The following is a 24,456-nucleotide window of genomic DNA, read 5'->3' as shown; positions in this document are numbered from 1 at the left end:
GTTACGGGCATACGTATGTCTCCATCTCCTCTTTCACGGCTGTCATATTTTTGCACGTCTGCCTCCACCTCATCTTCCTTTATTTTTTTATTATTCAGCGCTGAGGTCAACAAGACAAACAACATACAGTGAAGCCCTAAGAGGCTGTCAGTGTCAGATACAGTCACTTTTAGTGACATCTTATTTGCATACTGCATTTCTTACAATGGATGGCTGCAGTGCATCACACGATCAGTTGTGGTTAGGGAGGGGTAATGGAATCATTTATACCAACGCGATAGGAAAAGCAAAAAGCGTTAACTAACGAGTAAAGGAAACTAAACAGAGAAACTGTTGTGAGTGTACAGCTACAAGTCATGGTAAGTGTAAAGCAAGCAGGAAAGGCCAGTGTATAGTGAAACTGCCTGACAGATAAAAGACCTGTAACTGCTACACCCTTAGCTTTCCCCGTTTCTAGTGTTTCAGGTACTCATGCTTTACCAGTAACCATTTCACAACGAGTTCTGCGTGCCGAAGTGTGTTCCTCTGCCTTGTACAGAGCTTTTCACCGATTCTAACTGACTCGTGGCACAGGATGGCACTAGACACCTAAAATCGTGACTGGGACCAACAGAAGTAGGTCTGATGGAGTGAGCTATTCTAGTCGCCACTTCCTCTGTACAGAACGAGGAACACGAAAGCATGTCCAAAGCATACCGGAGGATGACCACTTTTCTATGGAAATGGAGAGATTTGTTCCGTCTTTCTGTCATTTTCATGGTTACTATCGCCCATTTCCAAACAGATGAGGCGCTTCAGACGAATATCCGGCGGAAGCGTTGACCCGTTCAGCGGATGGCACTCCAACAAAGGGTACATCAGATATTGTCAGTAGACAAATCACCACAACCTCAGCACACATAGTAGTTGCAAATTTCTCTGACGGAGGGATGAGACAACCTACCTAAACTACTTCTGAAAACACTCGCGTAAGATACATACTTTGTGTAACACGCAGTGCAGTGCTGTTCATTCTGGACTTATATATTAATGCTAACAGCGTCCACCGAATAATAAATCCCGCCATTACACGACACAGGTGACAATTGCTTAACATTGTTCATGATTTCGGCTCATTCACATGTACAACATTCAGCAGATTCCACTGAAACGAAACGCTGAACTCGTCTGGAGGTTCATTTTATGGAGTAGGGTGCTATAACAGTGTATGCGAACCATCGTTGGGAAAAGCTACTCAAGCATTACAGTAAAACAATGATCATAACTGGAACAAAACTAATAAACAGCTAGTACAAGCATCTACAGTTGTTGACGGTAGAATTTTAGTAGAGTTAAGTTGATTATTCTGCTCACAATAGGCAAAAAGTCAGTTCGTTGCTTTAGGAGATGTGTCTACTATATGGTCGAAAAGGCAGAAAAGTGTTTATGAGTTCGTGATGGATTCAGAAGATGACAATGCATTTAGATGTTTCCACTGCTGTGGTTTTCGTTTGTATACAAGGAGAGAGCAAATTATTCTAACATTATGATATTTCTACGATGTATTCATCTGGAAGCTCGTTATCTATTACGTGTATGGCTCATTTGTTCAATACATAAGCGTCAAATCACCAGTTCAAAGATCTGGGTTTCACTACTAACGGAGTCTTATTATTCTTCCTACCACTTGTCACTTCTTTCATCAGTAGTAATTATTTTCAGATATGGAAAATGCCAAATTGCACCTTGTTTTGGGGTCTACGTTGAACAGTAAGCTCCCCTATAGTGGGTGGGTAAGCCAGTTGAATGGGCGGGGGAACACAGTGGGATACCAGCTTCCATAGAGCGTGGCTCAAGAAGGTATTTTGGTGTTAAACCTTCCTTTAGCTTGAGGATAAATTTACTTTACTACTACTGCCGAGAAACCTTTAACAGCGTTCGATGTTAGATACGTTTCTTGAGTAATTTACCAACTGGCTAGACTATGGAAAAGTAGTGCACCAAACTGTAGCTCAAAAGATGCTTTGAAAAATTGTGGTAAAGTTAATTTCACTGCACAGTCTGAAGCTGTCGCTTCATACAGGTATATACATTTAGTGGTGTGCCTTAGTCAGATGATTCAGAAGCCGGGTTTCAACACTGCGAAAGGTAACTGTATACTGTGCAGTCTTTCATCATATCGTTTCTCGTGCAGCAGACGTTTGTTCGCTGGTCTACTGCACATATATAAATAAATCTTTACAGTCACTCTGCCTGCTGAGTTCGTCTGTCATGGCATGGATGGATGTCTTTGCAAAGTGGATGGTATGCGCACATATTTGCAAATGATTTGCTCATGGGATACGACGTCTCGGGGCTTCCAACACGGGAGGAAACAAAGCAGGTAGGATAATGCCTGCAGGCATTTGGTGCTGTGTGGGTCAGACACGAGAAACCAGCATGTCTTTAGCTTCACCTGGTGTTTCATAGAGAGAATCTACCAGCATCTAGCTCGAACACCGTGACACCGGCAAATGGAACATAATCCAATCGAACTCGATCCACATCATCTTCCTATAATTTTGTTTCTATATATTATGGTTTCTTTTCGAATTCACCTCAGTTTACGGCACATGGGCTCCCTTTGTATTCGTTCTGATAGCGCGTGATGAAACCTGAAAATACGACTTGCTATGTCCTTTGCTTAGCCTGAAAACTAGCTCAGCAATTTTGTACATGTAAAACATCTAGTCAGCATGAATTATGGATTACTTGCACAAGCTTTCAGTCGCACAATCACCCATATAGCCTGATCACAGTATCTCAACAGTTATTGATCACGCGTTTCTGTGACTTGTATATGACAAAATAAACCAAATAAAATAAAAAACTTCTTCAAACGACCTTGGCTACACAACACCTCCTGTCTAGACGCCCAAAGTGCTTACGTCCTTTATTTAATACTCTTCCCTGTCTTACGATTACGCTTGCGATTGTGCTTTCTTATAGTTGTTGTATGTTTCAGCTTGTAGATAAATAGCTTTCAGAACGAAGAAGCTGTCGTTGCAGAACTGAAATGCAGATCAAACAGTCGTGCAACGTTATCAAGTCTAAGGTACTGAACCAGTTACATTATCCCTTCATTCAGAATAGTATGCCGTCTCCCTGCAGACACAATTTTTTATTATTTATTTATTTATTTATTTATTGTTCCGTGGGACCAAATTAAGGAGAAGTCTCCATGGTCATGGAACGAGTCAATACATGAGATTATAACACGATATTAGAAACAGATAAAATGAAATATATAAAAAAAAAATATTCAGGTGACAAGTCGTAAGTTTAAATGAAGACAATCAACAATGTAACACTAGAATTTGCTTAATTTTTTAGCTCTTCCAGGAGCTCTTCCAGGAGCTCCTCGACAGAATAGAAGGAGTGAGCAATGAGGAAACTCTTCAGTTTAAACTTAAAAGAGTTTGGGCTACTGCTAAGATTTTTGAGCTTATTGAAAATGGATGCAGCAGAATACTGCACTCCTTTCTGCACAAGAGTCAAGGAAGTGCATTCTACATGCAGATTTGATTTCTGCCTAGTATTAACTGAGTGAAAGCTGCTAACTCTTGGGAATAGGCTAATATTGCTAACAACAAACGACATTAAAGAAAATATATACTGTGAGGGCAATGTCAGAATTCCCAGATTTTTGAATAGGGGTCGACAAGAGGTTCTCGAACTTACACCACATATAGCTCGAACAGCCCGTTTTGAGCCAAAAATACTCTTTTTGAAACAGAAGAATTACCCCAAAAAATAATACCATACGACATAAGCGTATGAAAATATGCGAAGTAGACTACTTTTCGTGTTGAAGTGTCACTTATTTCAGATACTGTTCTAATGGTAAATAAAGCAGCGTTTAGCTTCTGAACAAGATCCTGGACATGGGCTTTCCACAACAGCTTACTATCTATCCGAACGCCTAGGAATTTGAACTGTTCCGTCTCGCTTATAATATGCCCATTCTGTCTGATCAAAATATCGGTTCATGTTGAAATGTGAGTTAGAAACTGTAAAAACTGAGTCTTACTGTGATTTAGCATCAAATTATTTTCCAAAATCTTGTACTTATGGTATTAAACAGTTCGTTATAAAATAATTGGGCACTGAGCAACGACTATTTGATTTTGTGGCACACACACAGGGTCACTTACGTTCACCGTATCTACTAATAGCCAGTTTTCACTCGACATTACCTACCACGATTGTATAAAAAACAGCCATAACTGTCAAATGTGAGAAATCTGCAAGAGAGAAACTGCGAGAGACATTTAGGGATTAGTTGTTTGAGCCAGCAGCATCGCCTCAGCAGAGCTACACGTGCCCCGTGACGCTGAGCCGAGACGCCACTCTGGAGACCCACTGGCGCTGTGCCCCAGCTGATGGCAGCCTGGAGATGGCCGACTTCCCTCAGGGACCGGACTGACTCACCGGAGTGTGCGGCTCCGCTCCGTGCCGGGACTAAAGGTCAGGGGGGCGTCGCTGCACCTGCCGCAGCCTCCCCCGCAAGTATTGACAGCGCGGACCGTTGGTCGTTGCCTCACCAGCTAAGGAATCTCCGTCCCTGCCCAACCCAGGCCAGGCCAGCCGCGTCTGGGACTGCGACTCAGTGCCTTACTCACCAGCGTTAGAGTGATGTGCGCAGACAGCGCCACGGTAAGCTAAAGATGAAACAAAGGACGTCCGGAATGCATCTGCAGCAAAGTGTGCACAGTATCGCGTTGCCCACGATAGCTAAGGTTCCGGGTTTGAGTCTCGGTCAGGTACACGGTTTTAATCTCCCAGGTTATTTCGAAATGGCCACTTCGAAAATGGTTCAAATGGCTCTGGTCATTATGGGACTTTACAGCTGAGGTCATCAGTCCCCTAGAACTTAGAAGCACTTAAACCTAACTAACCTAAGGACATAAGACACATCCATGCCCGAGGCAGAATTCGAACCTGTGACCGTAGTGGTCGCGAGGTACCAGATTGAAGCGCCTAGATCCGCTCGGCCACTGCTGCTGGCGGCCCACACCTCGCTACAAAGTGAAAGATACATCCAGCTAACAACCGCCCATGTTGTGGCTAAGCCATTCCTCCACAGAATCGTCAGGAAAACGGGGTAGGTTAGTTGTAAGAGCGTCCAGATCCGAGTTGCTGGGCGCTGATGACCCCCTGTTGAGCGCCCTATACATACCAACAACATCTCACCACTACTATCGAGTCGTTATCTGCCACATTGTTTTAAGCTACCAGGAAGTTCCATCATGTTACTTCCGCTCATACACCATTCGCAAAACGCCTACAGAATAAATATGACAAATTAGAGACCATAACGAGGCTCATCCACGCGCGTTCTTCTCGTACACCATTCGCGAATGCAACAGGAAACGGCCGAGATAAAAGCGGTAGCCAAAGTACCTTGCGAAATATAGCTATAGATGGAATACTAATATCTGAATTGTTTTCGTTAAATAAAATGTTCTGATTCAAACCCTGTACTCTTCTCTTCCCCAACATCTTCACCGTAAACAACGTCCCCTTCTAGGTTTCACCAACGTTTAGTTACGGCCAAAGGAGACATCCGAGCACGCCTAATGCTCGTGCTGGAAGCTTCAAATTCAGAGAGATAGCGCCGTGTATGAGGCGCAGGCCTCGTATTCAGTATGAGTGACATTCAAATTCCCATTTAGTCACTCTCAGTTAGTTTCCCCATCTCTAATAGTAGCGCTACTCTTTGCATAAAGCCCTGCTGTTTCTTTCCTGATCCTTGACGTACCTAGCTAGAGCAAAGTCTCCGACGACTCCCTGCCAATGGGAACTCAAACCCTAAAATTCATTCATTTTTCCATTGGTCCCAGAGCTGGCCTGGGAACACGTCACGAGGCGCAGCAACCGCTGTCCATGCCTGGTAATGAAATGCGTAAATGCACACAAATAAACGTTTGTATAGTATTTTATTGTACGTTAACCGGGGACTTAGAAAAGACGGAGGGGCTCCATCCCCGCCGCAGCTGCAGTGTTCCACAACCCCACGACGACTACCGCAGTCCACTTCACCCCTCCGCCGCCCCACACCGAACCCAGGGTTATTGTGCGGTTTGGTCCCCGGTGGACCCCCCAGGGAACGTCTCACACCAGACGAGTGTAGCCCCTCTGTTTGCGTCGTAGAGTAATGGTGGTGTACGCGTACGTCGAGAACTTGTTTGCGCAGCAATCGCTGACATAGTGTAGCTGAGGCGGAATAAGGAGGACCAGCCCGCATTCGTCGAGGTAGGTGGAGAACCGCCTAAAAACCATCCACAGACTGGCCGGCTCACCGGGTCTCGACACAGGTCCGCGAGGTGGGTTCATGCCGGGGACCAGGCGCTTCATCCCACTCCGGAAAGCCATGCGTTAGACCGATCGGCTAACCAGGCGGGCCAATAAAAGTTTCCTTACTGATGTTCCGACACCCAGGATAGAGGCCCTGAAAGCAGGCCGCGGTGGCCGAGCGGTTCTAGGCGCTTCATTCCGGAACCGCGCGACTGCTACGGTCGCAGGTTCGAATCCTGCCTCGGGCATGGATGTTTGTGCTGTCCTTAGGCTGGTTAGGTTTAAGTAGTTCTAAGTTCTAGGGGACTGATGACCTCAGAGCTGGCCTGGGAGCACGTCATAGTGCTCAGAGCCATCTGAACCATTTTAGAGGCCCTGAAATAGTTAATAATACAATTGGCAAAGGCGTATTAAAGTTTAAATAATATGTAATGGAAAGAAGATGCCTCAGACTGAATACTGAAAAGACTAACTGCAGTCAGTCCAGCCAAGGTGCAAAACAGGGATTTTGTGCAAGTGGAAGTAATAGCACTTTCATTGTGGTCCTGTAGTCGGCACACCTAGTCCTTATACTTGATACTCATCGTAACTGATGTAACCAATTTTTATAATTTATGCAGATGATTAACATTAACTACTTTATCACGCTGAATACTGTAACAAATTCATCTCATCAAAAATTAATGCTCAGATTGGAGCTAAGAAACTGATCTCTATATAAAAGAGCTGAGCCGTCTGGGGTGAATAAAACTATTGATCCCTGTGACCTCGATTCTTGACAACCGTCATACACAAGTTTGACCAAGTTTGACGTGACAATAAAAGTGAAGCGCCCAGGAGACGTGGTTGGATGGCATTGTAACATTTTTCGCTTACACATCATTTATTGGGTATGAAAATGATTAGAGCTGCATTTCTCCATGACAGAACGGCTGTTGGTGCACTATTCGATGCTACTGGTATTACCACGCCCGGTAGGCGTGTGAACAGCGTCAGGGGGCTTGAGTGATCCCTGTAAAGGACACGGGGATGCGCTGTACTCCTGTGAGAGAGTGTTATCAGCATCTGACAGAGTTTGAAGGTGCCTCATTGTGGTTCTCCATTTGCACGGCTCGTCGAATCGTGCAATATCCAATCTTGTGGGACATTTGTTGACTTCATGGAAACGTGAGGGCAAGTATACAAGTCGACCGCGTCTGGCGACATGCGAGGATCGCCGTATTGTGCATCAAGGCTATCGTAACCACTTCATATGTGTACCTGCCACCCGAGAAGAAGTAATGGACTCTCTCTGTCATCTTCCACCATTAGCCGGAAACTAACAGGAGCCAGACGCGGGGTATACCGTCCCACACGTAGGCTGACCTTAACATCACAACACAAACGGCTGCGTCCAGAGTCGTGGTTTGACTAGGAAGAATAGACTATTGATGGATCTCGTCGCATTGTGTTCAACGATGAAATTCAGTTTTGCGCTACCGTGGACGACCTTCATTGGTGAGTACGGTGGCGACCTGGAGAGAGTTTCAGAGTGGCAGAGCTTTGCGACTCGTGGTGTCATGATGTGAGAAGCAATCGGGAATGACTTCAGGTCTTGGCTGGTGGTGACTGAGGGAATACTGACAGCACATCCGTACGTCATGGAGATCCTGAGTCCTCACGCGATGCATTTCATACAACAGCATCGTGTCGCCGTTTTTCAAAAGTGTTCAAATGTGTGTGAAATCTTGTGGGACTTAACTGCTAAGGTCATCAGTCCCTAATCTTACACACTACCTAAATTATCCTAAGGACAAACACACACACCCATGCCCGAGGGAGGACTGGAACCTCCCTCGGGACCAGCCGCAGAGTCCATGACTGCAGCGCCAAAGACCGCTCGGCTAATCCCGCGAGGCCCGTTTTTCAACAGGACAACCTACGTCACTCTATGAAGTGTCTGCATGATGTCGACGTCCTCCCGTCGCCTAGTTACAACAGTTGTGGGCTAGCTTGCACCAGGAGAGGATACAACAGCTTTATGATATCCTTTCCGATGCGCATCAGTACACGGATCTAGGCCAGTGGCGGTGCAACGCCATATTAATAACTGGGCTCATACTGCCAAGTTCATTGTCAGTTTGGCTCGATTTCGGAAGCGATGAAATAACATCTCATACCATCTCAACCCCTTCTGAGTGCTTCATCTTTTTAGTTACGAGTGTAACAACATGTATCACATCTGGAGTACCGTCACAGCCACTCCAGTTCTTCGAAGGATCACCAAGGGTCTCCTCGCAATGACCGGCGGTAGACTGGGACACAGTTGCCACCGGCAGTGTGCGCTGCGAGGAAAAGCGTCCCATCTCGTCGCTGGATGTGTCTGGGAACGCGGTGCAGCGGCGCTCGGCAGCTGTAATGAGTGGAGAGGGGAGGAGAGACGCATCCTGCTTGCAGGAGTTGCGAAAGGCGGCCGGCAGGACGCGCTAAGGACGCGGTCGTGCGGCGCGCCTATCGCCGGCGCATCTCCGGTAGCGAACCCGTGACCCGACACACATCCCGGCCGCGGCCTCAGCGTGCCACCGCGGCGCCGTTGCGCAAGGCGCGCCAAGTGACCTATGCTAATGGCGCACGGCGGAGGCGCGCGGAAGCTGCGCGCGGCGTGCCACTCAAATGTCAAGGATGGCCGTGGGAAGAGGAAGACGGCCCGGACCGGCCGAGCCGCGAACCCCGGCATCCTGCTGCCGCCGCGGCCTTATTCCGGAGGCGGAGGCGGCGGCAGCGGCGGCGTCTTCCGGGACGACCGGGGGATCCGGTGCGGGACTCCAGTGTCCCCTTCACGAGCTGTCAGCTGGCCGACCGACGCAGGTGCGATTAACCTTGCAGTGCGACTGCGCCGGTAGAGAGGGAGAGGGGGCGGCTCCCGGGCAGCATTGTATGTCACGAATAGTCAGCATATGTTCGAGTATAGTGCGAGACTACAAATCTACTCTGTAGGAATCAGCATGGGTTTCGAAAAAGACGATCGTGTGAAATCCAGCTCGCGCTATCTGTCCACGAGACTCAGAGGGCCATAGACACGGGTGCCCAGGTAGATGCCGTGTTTCTTGACTTCCGCAAGGCCTTCGATACAGTTCCCCACAGTAATGAACAAAGTAAGAGCATACGGACTATCAGACCAATTGTATGATTGGATTGAAGAGTTTCTAGATACCAGAACGCAGCGTGTCACTCTCAATGGAGAGAAGTCTTCCGAAGTAAGAGTGATTTCAGGTGTGCCGCAGGGGAGTGTCGTAGAACCGCTGCTGTTCACAATACATATAAATGACCTTGTGGATAACATCGGAAGCTCACTGAGACTTTTTGCGGATGATGCTGTAGTATATCGAGAGGTTGTAACAATGGAAAATTGTACTGAAATGCAGGAGGATCTGCAACGAATTGACGCATGGTGCAGGGAATGGCAATTGAATCTCAATGTAGACAAGTGTAATGTGCTGCGAATACAAAGAAAGAAAAATCATTTATCATTTAGCTACAATATAGCAGGTCAGCAACTGGAAGCAGTTAATTCCATAAATTATCTGGGAGTAGGCATTAGGAGTGATTTAAAATGGAATGATCATATAAAGTTGATCGTCCGTAAAGCAGATGCCAGACTGAGATTCATTGGAAGAATCCTAAGGAAATGCAAACCGAAAACAAAGGAAGTAGATTACAGTAGACTTGTTCGCCCACTGCTTGAATACTGCTCACCGGCGTGGGATCCGTACCAGATAGGGTTGATAGAAGAGATAGAGAAGATCCAACGGAGAGCAGCGCGCTTCGTTACAGGATCATTTAGTAATCGCGAAAACGTTACGGAGATGATAGATAAACTCCAGTGGAAGACTCTGCAAGAGAGACGCACAGTAGCTCGGTGCGGGCTTTTGTTGAAGTTTCGAGAACATTCCTCCACCGAGGAGTCAAGCAGTACATTGCTCCCTCCTACGTATATCTCACGAAGAGACCATGAGGATAAAATCTGCGAGATTATAGCCCACACAGAGGCATACCGACAATCCTCCTTTCCACGAACAATACGAGACCGGAAAAGAAGGAAGAACCGATGGAGGTACTCAAAGTACCCTCCGCCAGACACCCTCAGGTGGCTTGCTGAGTATGCATGTAGATGTAGATGTAGACATATTGTTGCTCTGTAGAATCAGCTAAGTCTGCACAACAGACAAGCCGATCGAAGGAGCTGACAATACTTGCAGTAGAGTTTGCAGATATCAGAGGAAAGGAAGAAGAGGACTTTCAACGCCCCAGCAACAACGAGATCGTTGAAGATGGGCCAGGAAAGAATTTTCTATTTTAGATGTAGGTGAGGTCATTGTTACCAAATATTAATAAAACGCTAAACTACAGATAAGCCGCTCGATGGAGCGTGACAATAATTGCAGTAGAAGTTTCCATTTCACATGCAGGTGAGGTCATAGTTACGAAATATTAATAAAGCGTTAAAAACTGAATCAATCAAACTCAATTCGTGATAAGATCAGAAGGCAAGAGTCGCTATTAAGAACAAGCTCCCACCTTCAGGTAAACCACATATTAAACCTAAAAAATACGTTGTGTGACTTTTTACCTTATCATGATCTTCGTTTTGGCTGAGCCAAATTTTAATATTTCCTAACTAAGCACAAGCTCAAACTGAGGAATGAAAGAGAAGAGAATCGGTCATGTCCTATCGAAGGGACTGTAACGGAATTCATCTTAAGCAGTTTAGGGAAAAAAATAGAAAACCTATTTGTGGATAGACATTTGAACCACTACCTTTTCAACTATGAATTCAATGTCTTACAACTGAACCCTACTCTATTGTTTGTAGGTATCAGAGAAACTAGATGTTGTTCAAGAATGGGGTGTTTTTACAAAGGAATATTTTTAGCAAATGTCTGCTTTGTCACCAGCACATTATACAACAGCAATGGGAGGACGATTGATAAGATGAAGAATTCGAGCTGGCCAATCAAGTATAAAGAACATACCCAGATCAGACTTCGCAGGATGCTAGGGGGTGGGGAGGTGGTTGTTATGTGTCAGAATCCAACATCTTGTGACAGGTTGTGATTGCCTTTGGTCATAGGAACAGTAGATAATACTAAGTTAGGTCATTGGTGCCAACATTAGAAGTCTGGTCCAGCCTGTGAAGTAGCTGTGGAGGACATATAACAGCGTTCTTTGTCAAAAACCATGCGCTAGCACTTGATATAAACTCACTGTCCTCGAACTGCCTGATAATAAATTGAAGTAATAAAGCAGTTAATAAACCGCTTGTCAGTTCTCATCTGTCTAAAAGTAGTAACTAATGCCTGCCAATGTAACACTGAAACAATTATCAACACCATAGGCATATCATTGTTTCTTTTTTTTTTAGTCTTAATACGTGATGGAATGATTTTGCTTCAAAATGGATATTGAAATGGGTAATCTCTCTTGCTATAGAGAATCTTTTGTAGAAATAAAGGTAATTATAACGTATAAATTTTAATTCCTCCAGTTGGCACACCTAATCCAATTGCCTATAAATATCAGACTCAAGTGCAAATGTTTTTAATTAATTTTAATTAGTTTTAATTAGTTTCTAAAACTGAATAATGTAACAGATTCATCACCACCTTAATTACAACAATAGCGGACCTAAAAAGTGGTAACTATGCAAAGTAACTATCCAGTGTAGAAGTATCATCTGAATTATATACTTTGTTCTTGATGCTTGACTGCCTCTCACACGGGAGGTGGACACAGATATTAACACCCATCAAATTCGACATAGTCCCACTGCCGTAACGTTTTGACTGCCAATCCTGTCAAGTTACGGGGTACAATTTCTCCCGCTTTTAAATACGAAATAATGTATAATGGCGGGTTCGATCGGCCTTCATTTTGTTGCGAGGAACATGCAGTTTGTGGGAGAACCATAAAAGAAACTGCAAAGTTTACGTGGCCAGTAGTCATACTGTTCGCCCTTCTTAGGATCTATGCATATATAGAGTGTTTATGTAACGATGACACCAACTTTCTAGGATGATGGAGAAGCACAAATGTATCGAAGAAATAAGTAACACTGGTCACGAGTACTTGTTACGCGATGACCCTGAAAATTATCGTTTGTACGGTTTAATAAATGCATTTATTACGTACATGGTTGGTAATAATGTAGAGTACGAAAGCATCGTACATTATGACGGGTCAGGACAAGGAACTTCACTAACGCACTGCAAATATACGGAAGCTCTGATGTAAGGGTTTGGGAAACCGCGGTCTGTATTTCTAAGCTGAAGCATACAGTGATGAAACCTTGTAAAATGGCGCTTTACTGTATACGGAATTAGCATAAATAATTTCTGTGTACCGCCAACAAAATGGAAGCTGTATGAAAACTGGCAGGTTGCATTTAAGGCAAATGCCTATGTAGCAGGCATCCGCAGCACACCACCTTTAACAATCCCGACCAGAGGAAACAGGGAAGGACCATCACAATTCGACAACACGTCACATAAAGTGCATACTTAGCTCCTGCTGATTTCAGATCTCACTTTGTGAACAGCCATTGGGTTCTTGGATTGAATCCGTATCCGAATCCTCAATAGTCGCAAAGGTTATGTTTAGGGTGATGAGAAACATTACGCTAGTTGTGAAATGTCATCAACAAAAATTCACATTGAACTTTGGGATGCGGATAGCTTGTGATTGCTTCATACTCATGTACACTGCGTTTATGAGAGACAAATTCTCCACTTGTCTGAAGATATCTCACTTGATCTTCGTGCACATATGTGGTTCCAACGTAGTCAAACATCAGCACACCTGCTACAGATGCTTTCAAAAGTTACACAGGAACAGGAGGTCCTTTTTCGTGGCTAGCTTGTTCACTGAATCAGACCCCATATCCCTTATTCTTTTACCTTCATGTCAAAACTGTCGTGCGCGGGACACTTGTTGGTGCTGATGAGTATCTCCTGGTAGAAAATCTCTATGGCTTTGTAAATGCTCAAACTACGCTGTGGTTGTTCGAAAGCGAAACTCTGATCGTTCTACGATGACGTCCTTCCGCCACAGCAACTGCCAGACAGCAACTGTTGTGAATGTAACACCTTGAGCAAGTTGTACCGAGCGTGATGACTCAGTGATTAGCACAGTGGACTCGTATTCGTGGGGACGACGGTTCAAATCGGCGTCCGGCCATCCTGATTTAGGTTTTCCGTGATTTCACTAAATCATTCCAGGTAAACGCTGAGATAGTTCCTTTCGAAGGGCAACGCTGACTTCCTTCCCAATACTTGAAACAATCTGAGCTTCTGCTCCGTCTGTAATGACCTCGATGTCGACGGGACTTTAAACATTAATCAGCCTTCCTTCTTTCTTTCTTTCTTTCTTTGAGCAAGTCGTATAGACCATTGTTGCAAAAAACAGGTCTAATAGGATTTTATCATCGCCAGCAAATCAACGGTAATTTTAAATTACGTTATTTTCTGTGTACTCATTTCCACTTAGTCGTTTCCTGACCCCCCAGTTCTCTGTCATTCCCTACCTCCCAAACATATATTTACCCTTCGTCTCCATTGTACCTAACTGCTTGCATCGTCGTAACGGAAACAACCTTTTTAAGGGACATGTTCCCGCATCAGTCAGCTCCCGGAAGCTTGCGAGTTCGCATTGGAGACAGCCTCTTTAAACAGTAAACAAGCTGTCGAAAAAACATTGTGCCTGGGAAAAAGAGAGTGCTGCATTGTAACAATTAACAGTTTGGCAAATTACCAAGACTGCTACGAAATATCAGCCGATAGTCGCAATGATCTTGAAATATACGCTATAATAAACCACAAAGAGAACTTTATATCATATAGAGAACTGCCCATTGGAAGACACCACCACAGATTCGTGCGAACAAGAAAACATAGGTGCACTGACTAGACTCAACGTACTGGAAAACGGCCCTGGCACGTGAGTTGGAGAAGTGGTCCCACGTGAGTTCGTTACGATCTCCGTGTTCCATCACAGTGCTCGCCACAGACACATTCTGTGACATCTGGCAGCATGGTAACGTGTTCAAGATTCACAGGCAAACTGGTGGTCGTTCTGTTCGTTACATATCATTGTAACTCTACGTTTACGTACCAAGTGATTGTAAAAACGTGTACGACACTGCGTCTTCCAGTCTTCCTACGCTGACTGAATTTTTTAGTCAGTGTATGATATCAAGCAAATCACTTGAAGGATGCTTCTGCCCCAGAAGAATACAATATTTAACGGTGACCGTAATTACATCCAAAGCGTCACTTTCGCTGCAGCGGTGCCACAGCATCCTTTCCGTGCTGCTCTGTTGCTACTGGAACGCTTGCGCAGCGGCGGTAGTATACCCTAGCGGCGCATTTAAATGTCCGGATCTCCGCATCCATTGAGAGCTGCAACCGCATAACACGCTACCCCGGCAGCTGTTACGCAAGGAGAAGGAGTACCGCGAACCCGAGCCGGCCTCAAACCCACGGACTTGCGTGCAGAAGGCCGCATGTTAGCCACGCGGCCACCAGCGTCGTGGCTCAGCCGTTACATCTGGACTGGCGAGAGACGGGAACCTGTTTGGCGGCCGGCGTCTCCCGCAACCACCTCAATAGTTCCGGAAGGTCCCTCACACAGCGCACTTTCCTTGCTGGCTTTGTCTCGCTGGGAGAGGCTGTCTGGACCTTCGGCTGCTCAGAAAAAAATGAATAAACAGCTCTGTACTACCAACACCGACTCCAGTGCCGGGATCGTACACGCACGCTCGTGTAGAGGCACTAGTGTCGAAGGTATCCAGTTCGAATCCTGGCGTGGAAATAATTTTCACTGGCAGTGTTCGGCCTGCAAGAGGAGGAGAGATGATGCTGTCAACTTAGTGATCATCTGATTCCGTGACAACGTCCTGAGTTAAGGGGCTCCGGAAAGGCTCAAAATCATGAAAAGTTCAATTTTTACTTTTTTGCGTTTTCTGAATCTGCAGACTATTACCTTTTAATAGATATATAATTTATTCAATTCCGAAGACTACAACTATTTTTAAATTTTTTTTGAAATGTGTTCTACATGGGCGTGACCCACTGTGGCGCTGTTAAACTGCTGTCAAATGGTGTTATTATTAACGTCCGTGTTCATCAGGTACATTTTAGTGATGTGAGATAAAGTATGTGTTGTGGCTAACCTGTGATGGTTCAATATATATCGCTGGTGTGATTGTCGATTGTTTCATGTTTATTTACTCTGTCGTTATCTCGAAAATATTCGTAATTAATTCTGTTTCTTGAGTCTCTGTTTTGTTGAAGTATAATAATGAGTAAAAGTAAAGTTGCTGTTGCGACTTTCAATGATAGCAACATTGTAAGGTGCAAGGTATTTAGAAATATGGGAATGAAGATAGGTTCTAACATGGGACGAGCGATGCTTGCTTTAGACAAGGAACGCCTTCGGGCTGCAGAAAGGGCTATAAAGAGTCTAGAAATACATGCAAGAGTAAACAGGAGGAGGAACAAGAGGAAGCTGGAGGAGGAGTTTGCAGAGGATGAAGATAATCCATCCTATGGACCTGGAATGCACTAAAAAGTTAATCCAATCTTTGTCGCTCGATTCCCAAAACTTTTATTTTCTCATACTAATTACATGTTTTCTAAGGATCTTCCAAACATATTTGTTTCAAACTTTCAGTAAATCTTACACAGTACCTTCTGCATAATTTAACACAGCCTTTTTCCAAAAAACTGTATATTTTTGAATATATAAATAAAAAATTGCAAAAAAGTGTTGTGAATTTTCATTACAATTGAAAAAAAAATCATCTTTAATAACTGAATTAAATTTTTGTAAAATACCTGTGTTAAGTTGTAGCCCATATTCCAATAAATAATCTGTAAAAAGTTCAACTTCCTACCTCAAATACTTTGTGAGGAAAGATGTAATTTATAAGCGTTATTTTAACATTGCAAGTATAGGGCGTTCCGGAGCCCCTTAAATTTCTAATCCCTCCACCTCTTCATAGCGTCTCATGAACTGTTGATGATAATACGTCCATTTGAGGGGGGTGTTAACATCGGCGGTCGTCTTCGTGCTAGTCGAGATGATTGACCGTGTACCGACACCACGTTTCACCCTCACCCATTATTTCATCCATACTAGCACAAACAAAACATTGTACAAGTAATCATCAGAATAATCCACACAGACATATAAATAACATACAACACGTCGGAGGAAGATAATGCCAAACAGTGTTCGCCAGGTACTTGCCCAGGACAGCACAGTGGGACTTCCGCACCTACCTTCATCATAATGCCGATGAACAGGCTTTATTGTCATCTGGTTGTTTCCCTCCGGGACCTTTGATATCTTGGGAGCAATACACACGAGCTCGGACAGCTATGGTTTGTTGGTTTCACCACATGTAGGAATTGATCCAATAATGAATCAACAACGTCTATACGACACGTGTTTACTGTTTATTCTCTTCTAGGACTATATATTGATCAGTCAATGTTCCCCAATGTAGTTCTCACGTACGCGACCTAGTGTCCTGTTCACCCTGCCCAAAGCCATGTAAAACCGTTTGACATCGAAATGGGGTGTCGAGCAGGTAACAGATAAAGATATTAACTGATCACGAGGGCAAAACTCCAATAGACGAATTTTCCTTCTATTTTGATCGTCATAGCAAACGCGACTAACCGGATCGGATAATCCTTCTTAACTAGAGATGAAACAAACTAGCAGATGATAGACGAGTTAAAAGTTACACGCATATTGCAAGGAAACATGAGGAAGTACATTTCTATCAAATACTGTTTTGTTCAAATATTGCGTCCAAGGTTGCTGAATAGATTTATACTTCGTAAAGCGTGAATCATGTAGGTCTATACGAAGTACGTTTTCGCAGTTATACCCTGCACTTCAAAAACTCAAATGTCTGTTGGCGGTCGTTCCAACATAAGGAGGCATACTTAATCTTTCGTGTGCCTCAAAATATAGACATTCCTTCTGGGCATTTATTAAGTACGTTCATATGAAGGACAACTTAACGTGATTCTATAACCCCGAACAACCGCTATCAAAGATGTTTCAAGTTGACGGAGAGAAATGCTGTCGATGTGCTTTCCGTTTCTAGACAGTGGCCGCGGTTTCGGGCGCCTTGTCACGGCCCGCGCGGCTCGCCCCGTCGGAGGTTCGAGTCCTTCCTCGGGTATGGGCGTGGCTGTTGTCCTTAGCGTAAATTAGTTTAAGTTGGATTAAATAGTGCGTAAGCTTAGGGACCGATGACCTCAGCAGTTTGGTCGCGTAAGACCTTACCAAGAATTTCCAAATTTTTCTAGACAGTGTCTGAAAGCTTTAAAGAGAAAAATATACAGAGAAACCTAAGCCGAGTACTGTGAAATAAGAAACTAATGATCGGACATGAACAGTTTTTTCACAAACAAGTCATATGTAACGACAACTTCATAAGCTCACAGAAACTATTACAAGTGATGACGGAGACTCTCGCTGCACGCGTCGCGTAAGATTCTGCCGCACTCTTTTGCATATCCCAGTCGTTCGTTGTACGCGCTAGACAATCAGATACGACCCAATCATCTAGTTCAGTTCCTCTTCTCTTGCTACTCTGCTGTCTTACACCAACGACTTACTGTAACCCTCACTGCCGGCCGAGGTGGCCGAGCGGTTCTAGGCGCTACAGTCTGGAGCCGCGCGACCGCTACGGTCGCAGGTTGGAATCCTGCCTCGGGCATGGATGTGTGTGATGTCCTTAGGTTAGTTAGGGTTAAGTAGTTCTAAGTTCTAGGGGGCTGATGACCTCAGAAGTTAAGTCCCATAGTGCTCAGAGCCATTTGAACCATTTTTTTGTAACCCTCACTAGGGTATGATCTACATAGGTAAACCCATCAGTTTCGCTACAGAAATCTAAGGAGTTTAGAAACTCGTGCGTCACCCTTATAACTCATTCATGGTTTATAATTTAAGCAGTAAGAAGCCACAAGTATGGTATAAAGAAATTTGTTTCACTCAAGCCATTACCGGATTCGGATTTTTTTTGTTAGTTACTGGTGTTGTGGACAAAGATAAACAAAGGCTTTTCGTTCACTGTACGGTGAAGTTGCTGTAAGGTAGTTACAATGGTTTTTTTTTCATTTTGACCTTCTATCGTAGCTTTACGATGCTGTGAACAAGAAACCTTTTGTGTATCGTAGTGCACCAGACCAGTAACTAACACAAAAAATCTGAAACCGGTAATCTTTGAACCATACTTGTGGCTGATTGCTGCTTAAATTGTAAACCTCATAACTGTACTACGGCCACTGGCAGCTATTGACAAAATATTGGTAATTCATTTAAGACCTAATATCGCCAGAAAAATTTATTCATGACCTTCCTAAGATAGTGTGCATAATTTGCTTCCCGGAGGTTTCGGCCACAATGAATATTGGCATGTAATCAGATTCACAGTGTGGTTCAAATGGTTCAAATGGTTCAAATGGCGCTGAGCACTATGGGACTTAACATCTAAGGTCATCAGTCCCCTAGAACTTAGAACTACTTAAACCTAACTAACCTAAGGACATCACACACATCCATGCCTGAGGCAGGATTCGAACCTGCGACCGTAGCAGTTGCGCGGTTCTGGACTGAAGCGCCTAGAACCGCTCGGCGACAGCGGCCGGCAATTCACAGTGTGGCTACGTAAAGAACTTCTGACATCGCTACAAGATCACCTAAAGAAGGTATATTACATTTGGACCTATGACGGATCTCGTATTAATGAGGATACAGGAGTATTGTGTGGTATTTACTTCGGGGGTCTTCGTTGTTCCTCAGAGCCACTGACAAGTGAAACATGTACATGTACATGTGAGCATGTACATTCCATCCTACTCATCACTTGCGTCAGAATGATAAGAAAGCTTGCTGTTGACTACACATATCGACAGCCAGCTTGCATCAGTGTGCTACTCGGAATTTCACTCGACTGTGCAGTTCACTCTACTGACGACAAGCTCTGTGGCATTTATTATGGACATGTACACGACTTATGCTATGGACTGAGTGATGATGTCATGCTGGAAGAAAATATTAGGTCACATATCTTGGTAACAACAGATTAGTCTGGCGAATTTCGGTTGCTCGTTTCTCATCGGTGTTCTCTCAAACGCGTTTAGTTGAGTTCTGCAGCTGCTTAACATACTTTTCCTGGGAAGTAAGAACTTCGATTTCCACCGGGATTTATTACTTCGCTCTACTATTAATAACATCTCCAGTGCAGTGATTAAAGCAACGAGTCAAGGTACAAAGTCCTAAGTAGTATGAGCACCATTATAAGTATGACGTTGCACTCCTTGTGGCTGGGTTGCCTGCAGTGTTTTGTTTGGGAAGGATGTCAAAACCGATGCATTCTGTCATGAGGCAAGCTGGTCCACAGTTGTTATAAGAGGTCTATTCTACCCCTGATCTTTGATCCTTCACGATAGCTCTGTAACTGAGGTGACGTTTGAGCCGGTGCCACACTTTTCTATGCAGGACAGAACTGGGGACCTTGCTGGCCATGAGTGGACATCACTGTTACGCAGACAGTTCATAAAGACACGCGCCACGTCTAGACGAGCATTCTCCTATACTCGTAAACCGGTGGAGAACTTTTGGAGGTTTGTGATTACAACGCTAAGCAATGTGTTGCCTTTATATTACTCGCATTTTGCTTTAGATTACGCCAATCTTCTGAGAATTCTAAACAACTTGCACCACTTAAGATTGTCGAACGCTATCGCTAGGTCAAGAAATTTTATGAACGAAGCTAGATGTTTCTTAAAACTCACTTCCATTACCAGTCGCAACGTCAGAACTGCCTGTCAAATATCTTTACCTGTTTCAAAGAACTCTAACATTTATCGATAGTGGGTATTGGTTGTACATTGAAGCGCCAAAGAAACTGGTACAAGCATGCGTATTCAAATACGGCGCTGCGGTCCAAATGGCTCTGAGCACTATGGGATTTAACATCTGAGGTCATCAGTCCCCTAGAACTTAGAACTACTTAAACCTAACTAACATAAGGACATCACACACATGCATGCCCGAGGCTGGATTCGAACCTGCGACCGCAGCGGTCGCGCGGTTCCAGACTGAAGCGCCTAGAACCGCATGGCCACTGTGGCCGGCGGCGCTGCGGTCGACAGCGCCTATATAAGACAAGTGTCTACCCCAGTTGTTAGATCGGTTACTGGTGCTACGATGTCAGGTTCTCAAGATTTAACAAAGTTTGAATGTGGTGTTATAGTCGGCTATGGGACACAGCATCTCCGAAGTAGCGATGAAGTGAGGATTTTGCCTTAAGACCTTTTCACGAGTATACCTGATTATCAGGAATCCCGTAAAACATCAAATCTGTGCCGTAAAAGGTCCTGCAAAAACGGGACCAACGACGACTAAAGAAAGTCGTTAAACGTGACAAAAGTGCAACCCTTCCGCAAACTGCTGCAGATTTCAATGCTGGGCCATCAACAAGTGTCAACGTGCGCACCATTCAACGAAACAACATCGATACGGGCTTTTGGAGCCGAAGGTCCACTCGCGTACCCTTGATAACTGCACGATACAAAGCTTTGCGCCTCGCCTGGTTCAAAATGGTTCAAATGGCTCTGAGCACTATGGGACTTAACTGCTCAGGTCATCAGTCCCCTAGAACTTAGAACTAATTAAACCTAACTAACCTAAGGACATCACAGACATCCATGCCCGAGGCAGGATTCGAACCTGCGACCGTAGCGGTCACGCGGTTCCAGACTGTAGCGCCTAGAACCACTCGGCCACTCCGGCCGGCGCCTCGCCTGGGATCGTCAACACCGACATTGGATTGCTGATGACTGAAAACATGTTACCTGGTCGGACGAGTCTTGTTTTCAAATTTTTAGAGCGGATAGACTTGAACGAGTATGGAGAGAAACTCGCGAATCCATGAACGCTGCATGTCTGCACAGGCTGTTCAAGGTGGTGGAGGCTCTGTAATGGCGTGGGGCCTGTGCAGTTGGGGTGATATCGGACCCTTGAAACGTCTAGACACGACTCTGATAGGTGACACGTACGTCAGCATCCTGTCTGACAAACCTGCATCCATTCACGTCCATTGTGCATTCCAACGGACTTGGGAAATTCTAGCAGGACAATGCAATTGAATCTCAATGTAGACAAGTGTAATGTGCTGCGAATACATAGAAAGAAAGATCCTTTATCATTTAGCTACAATATAGCACGTCAGCAACTTGAAGCAGTTAATTCCATAAATTATCTGGGAGTACGCATTAGGAGTGATTTAAAATGGAATGATCATATAAAGTTGATCGTCGGTAAAGCAGATGCCAGACTGAGATTCATTAGAAGAATCCTAAGCAAATGCAATCCGAAAACAAAGGAAGTAGGTTATAGTACACTTGTTCGTCCACTGCTTGAATACTGCTCACCGGTGTGGGATCCTTACCAGATAGGGTTGATAGAAGAGACAGAGAAGATCCAACGGAGAGCAGCGCGCTCCGTTACAGGATCATTTAGTAATCGCGAAAAAGTTGCGGAGATGATAGATAAACTCCAGTGGAAGATTCTGCAAGAGAGATGCACAGGAGCTCGGTACGGGCTTTTGTTGAAGTTTCGAGAACATACCTTCACCGAGGAGTCAAGGAGTATATTGCTCCCTCCTACGTATATCTCACGAAGAGACCATGAGGATAAAATCAGCGAGATTATAGCCCACACAGAGGCATACCGACAATCCTCCTTTCCACGAACAATACGAGACTGGAATAGAAGGGAGAACCGATAGAGGTACTCAAGGTACCCTCCGCCACACACCGTCAGGTGGTTTGCGGAGTATGGCTGTAGATGTAGATACGTTCAGAAGTGATACAGAGTGGGTCCAGCAACACTCTTCTGAATTTAAACACTTCTGGTGGCCACCAAACAGCACAGACATGAACATATCTGGGATGCCTTGCAACATGCTGTTCTGAAGAGATCACCACCCCCTCGTACTCTTAGGGTTTTATGGACAGCCCACCAGCATTCATGGTGTCAATCGCTTCCATCAGTTCTTCAGACATTAGTCGAGTCCATGCCACGTCATGCTGCGGCCCTTCTGCGTGCTTGCGAGCTCCCTACACGATATTAGCCGGGTGTACCGGTTTCGTGGGCTCTTCAGTGTATGCGAGTGTGCCGGTCGGCTGTCAGCGCCTCGGTGTGGTCCACGCGTCGCCGGCTGCCACCCGATGTCGCCGCAGCGGCCGGTGGTCCGCGGCCAGCCTGCCCCGCCCGCCGCCCACGCGGGGCGCTACAAAGCGGCCGACACCGCCCGCCGCCCACCGGCCGGTATCGCGTTACGGCGACGCGGGCTGGTACCCGATGCGACACGGCAGCAAGGCAGGGCAGGGTAGGACAGGACTGGGCAGGGGCGCCGGGCGGCCTCAGGGGCACAGCACAGGACAGCATAGCAGAGCGCGCATACCGCCGCCGCCTTTGTTCGGGCCAGCGATCCGCCGCCCGCAGCCGCAACCACACGCCTCGGACACCGCACCGCGGCCTTGCGCAGATCAGAAGCACGATATACCAGCCGACGTAGGTCGCTCATTAGCCACGGTGACTTATATTTCAGGTAAAAGAAAAGAGTCTCACTGCTGTGAGACCTCCAAAGTTTGTAGCAACTGGAATCAAATTCACCCTTGGCGCATTTAGTAAATAACCTTTCCAATGTATCAGTGTCGTGACCCAAGTGTAGATTATGGTGGTGAGTACGTTTAGTGTGTTGTACTGCGTTAGTATTGTAATTGCTGGCCGGCCGTGGTGGCCGTGCGGATCTAGGCGCTTCAGTCTGGAACCGCGTGACCGCTACGGTCGCATGTTCGAATCCTGCCTTGGGCATGGGTGTGTGTGATGTCCTTAGGTTAGTTAGGTTTAAGTAGTTCTAAGTTCTAGGGAACTGATGACCTCAGATGTTAAGTCCCATAGTGCTCAGAACCATTTGAACCATTTTTTTGTAATTGCTGATAACATGTAATGCCGCAAGTAGTCTTCTCTCCGCAGAGAAGTTGACAGTACGAGCTCCTTTGTCAGTATGGCGTTAATTCGTTGGCAAGCTGGCCTACAACTGTTGCAACTAGCCCTTAATACCTTGTTTAATGCAAAGCCGCATTTTAGAACAAAGAGTACTCTGTTGACCAGCAAGTTATCCGCCTCCAGTAGGTGAGTGGTCAGCGCGATGGGCTGTCAACCCTAAGGGCCCGGGTTCGATTCCCGGCTGGGTCGGAGATTTTCTCCGCTCAGGGACTAGGTGTTGTGTTGTCCTAATCATCATCATTTCATCCCAATCAACGCGCAAGTCGCCGAAGTGGCGTCAGATCGAAAGACTTGCACCCGGCGAACTGTCTACCCGACGGGAGGCCCTAGTCACACCAGCAAGTTGAGGTTGGAATTAAGGAAAATACTAATAAAGTGCTACATCTGGAGCATTACACTGTACCGAGAGGAGACGTGGAGAAAAAGTAACTGAAAAGTTCTGAAATATGGTACTGAGAAGGATAGTGTTCAAGTGGACAGATCGATTGCTGAGAAGAGTAACAGAGAAGAAAACTATTTTGAATACATTTCTTTCAGAGAAAGGCAAAGTGGATCGGACACATACTTGGACACGAGTGCCACATACACAACGTAATCGAAGGGAAGATCAAAGGAACTACAGGACGAGGGAGAAGAAGAATTTAACATGTGGATGACATGAAACGTGGAAGGAGATACAGCGGACTGAACGAATAGTTTTAAGACAAGCAACATTGGCGTCATAAATTCTCCGTACGTATACGGACCTGCCACTGGGCAGGACACTACAGGATAGTAATACTATCATTAAGAGCAGTTGAAATCCGACTTATTCCCACATGCTCTCTCGTGCACAGACCTGCGGACCTTGCTGGCCAAGGGAATACCTCAACATCATGCTGATAGTGGAACAATTGCTCTTCTGAAAGGTGGCGCCACGATACTGGCGTATCAGGGGTAACATACGAGGACGCAAGATGTCATCGTACTGCCAGAGTTCCATCAGGCTCCATCAGACGTGACCTG

Source organism: Schistocerca cancellata, chromosome 2 (assembly GCF_023864275.1).
Source record: "Schistocerca cancellata isolate TAMUIC-IGC-003103 chromosome 2, iqSchCanc2.1, whole genome shotgun sequence".
Taxonomy (NCBI): domain Eukaryota; kingdom Metazoa; phylum Arthropoda; class Insecta; order Orthoptera; family Acrididae; genus Schistocerca; species Schistocerca cancellata.
This window is presented reverse-complemented; position numbering follows the sequence as displayed.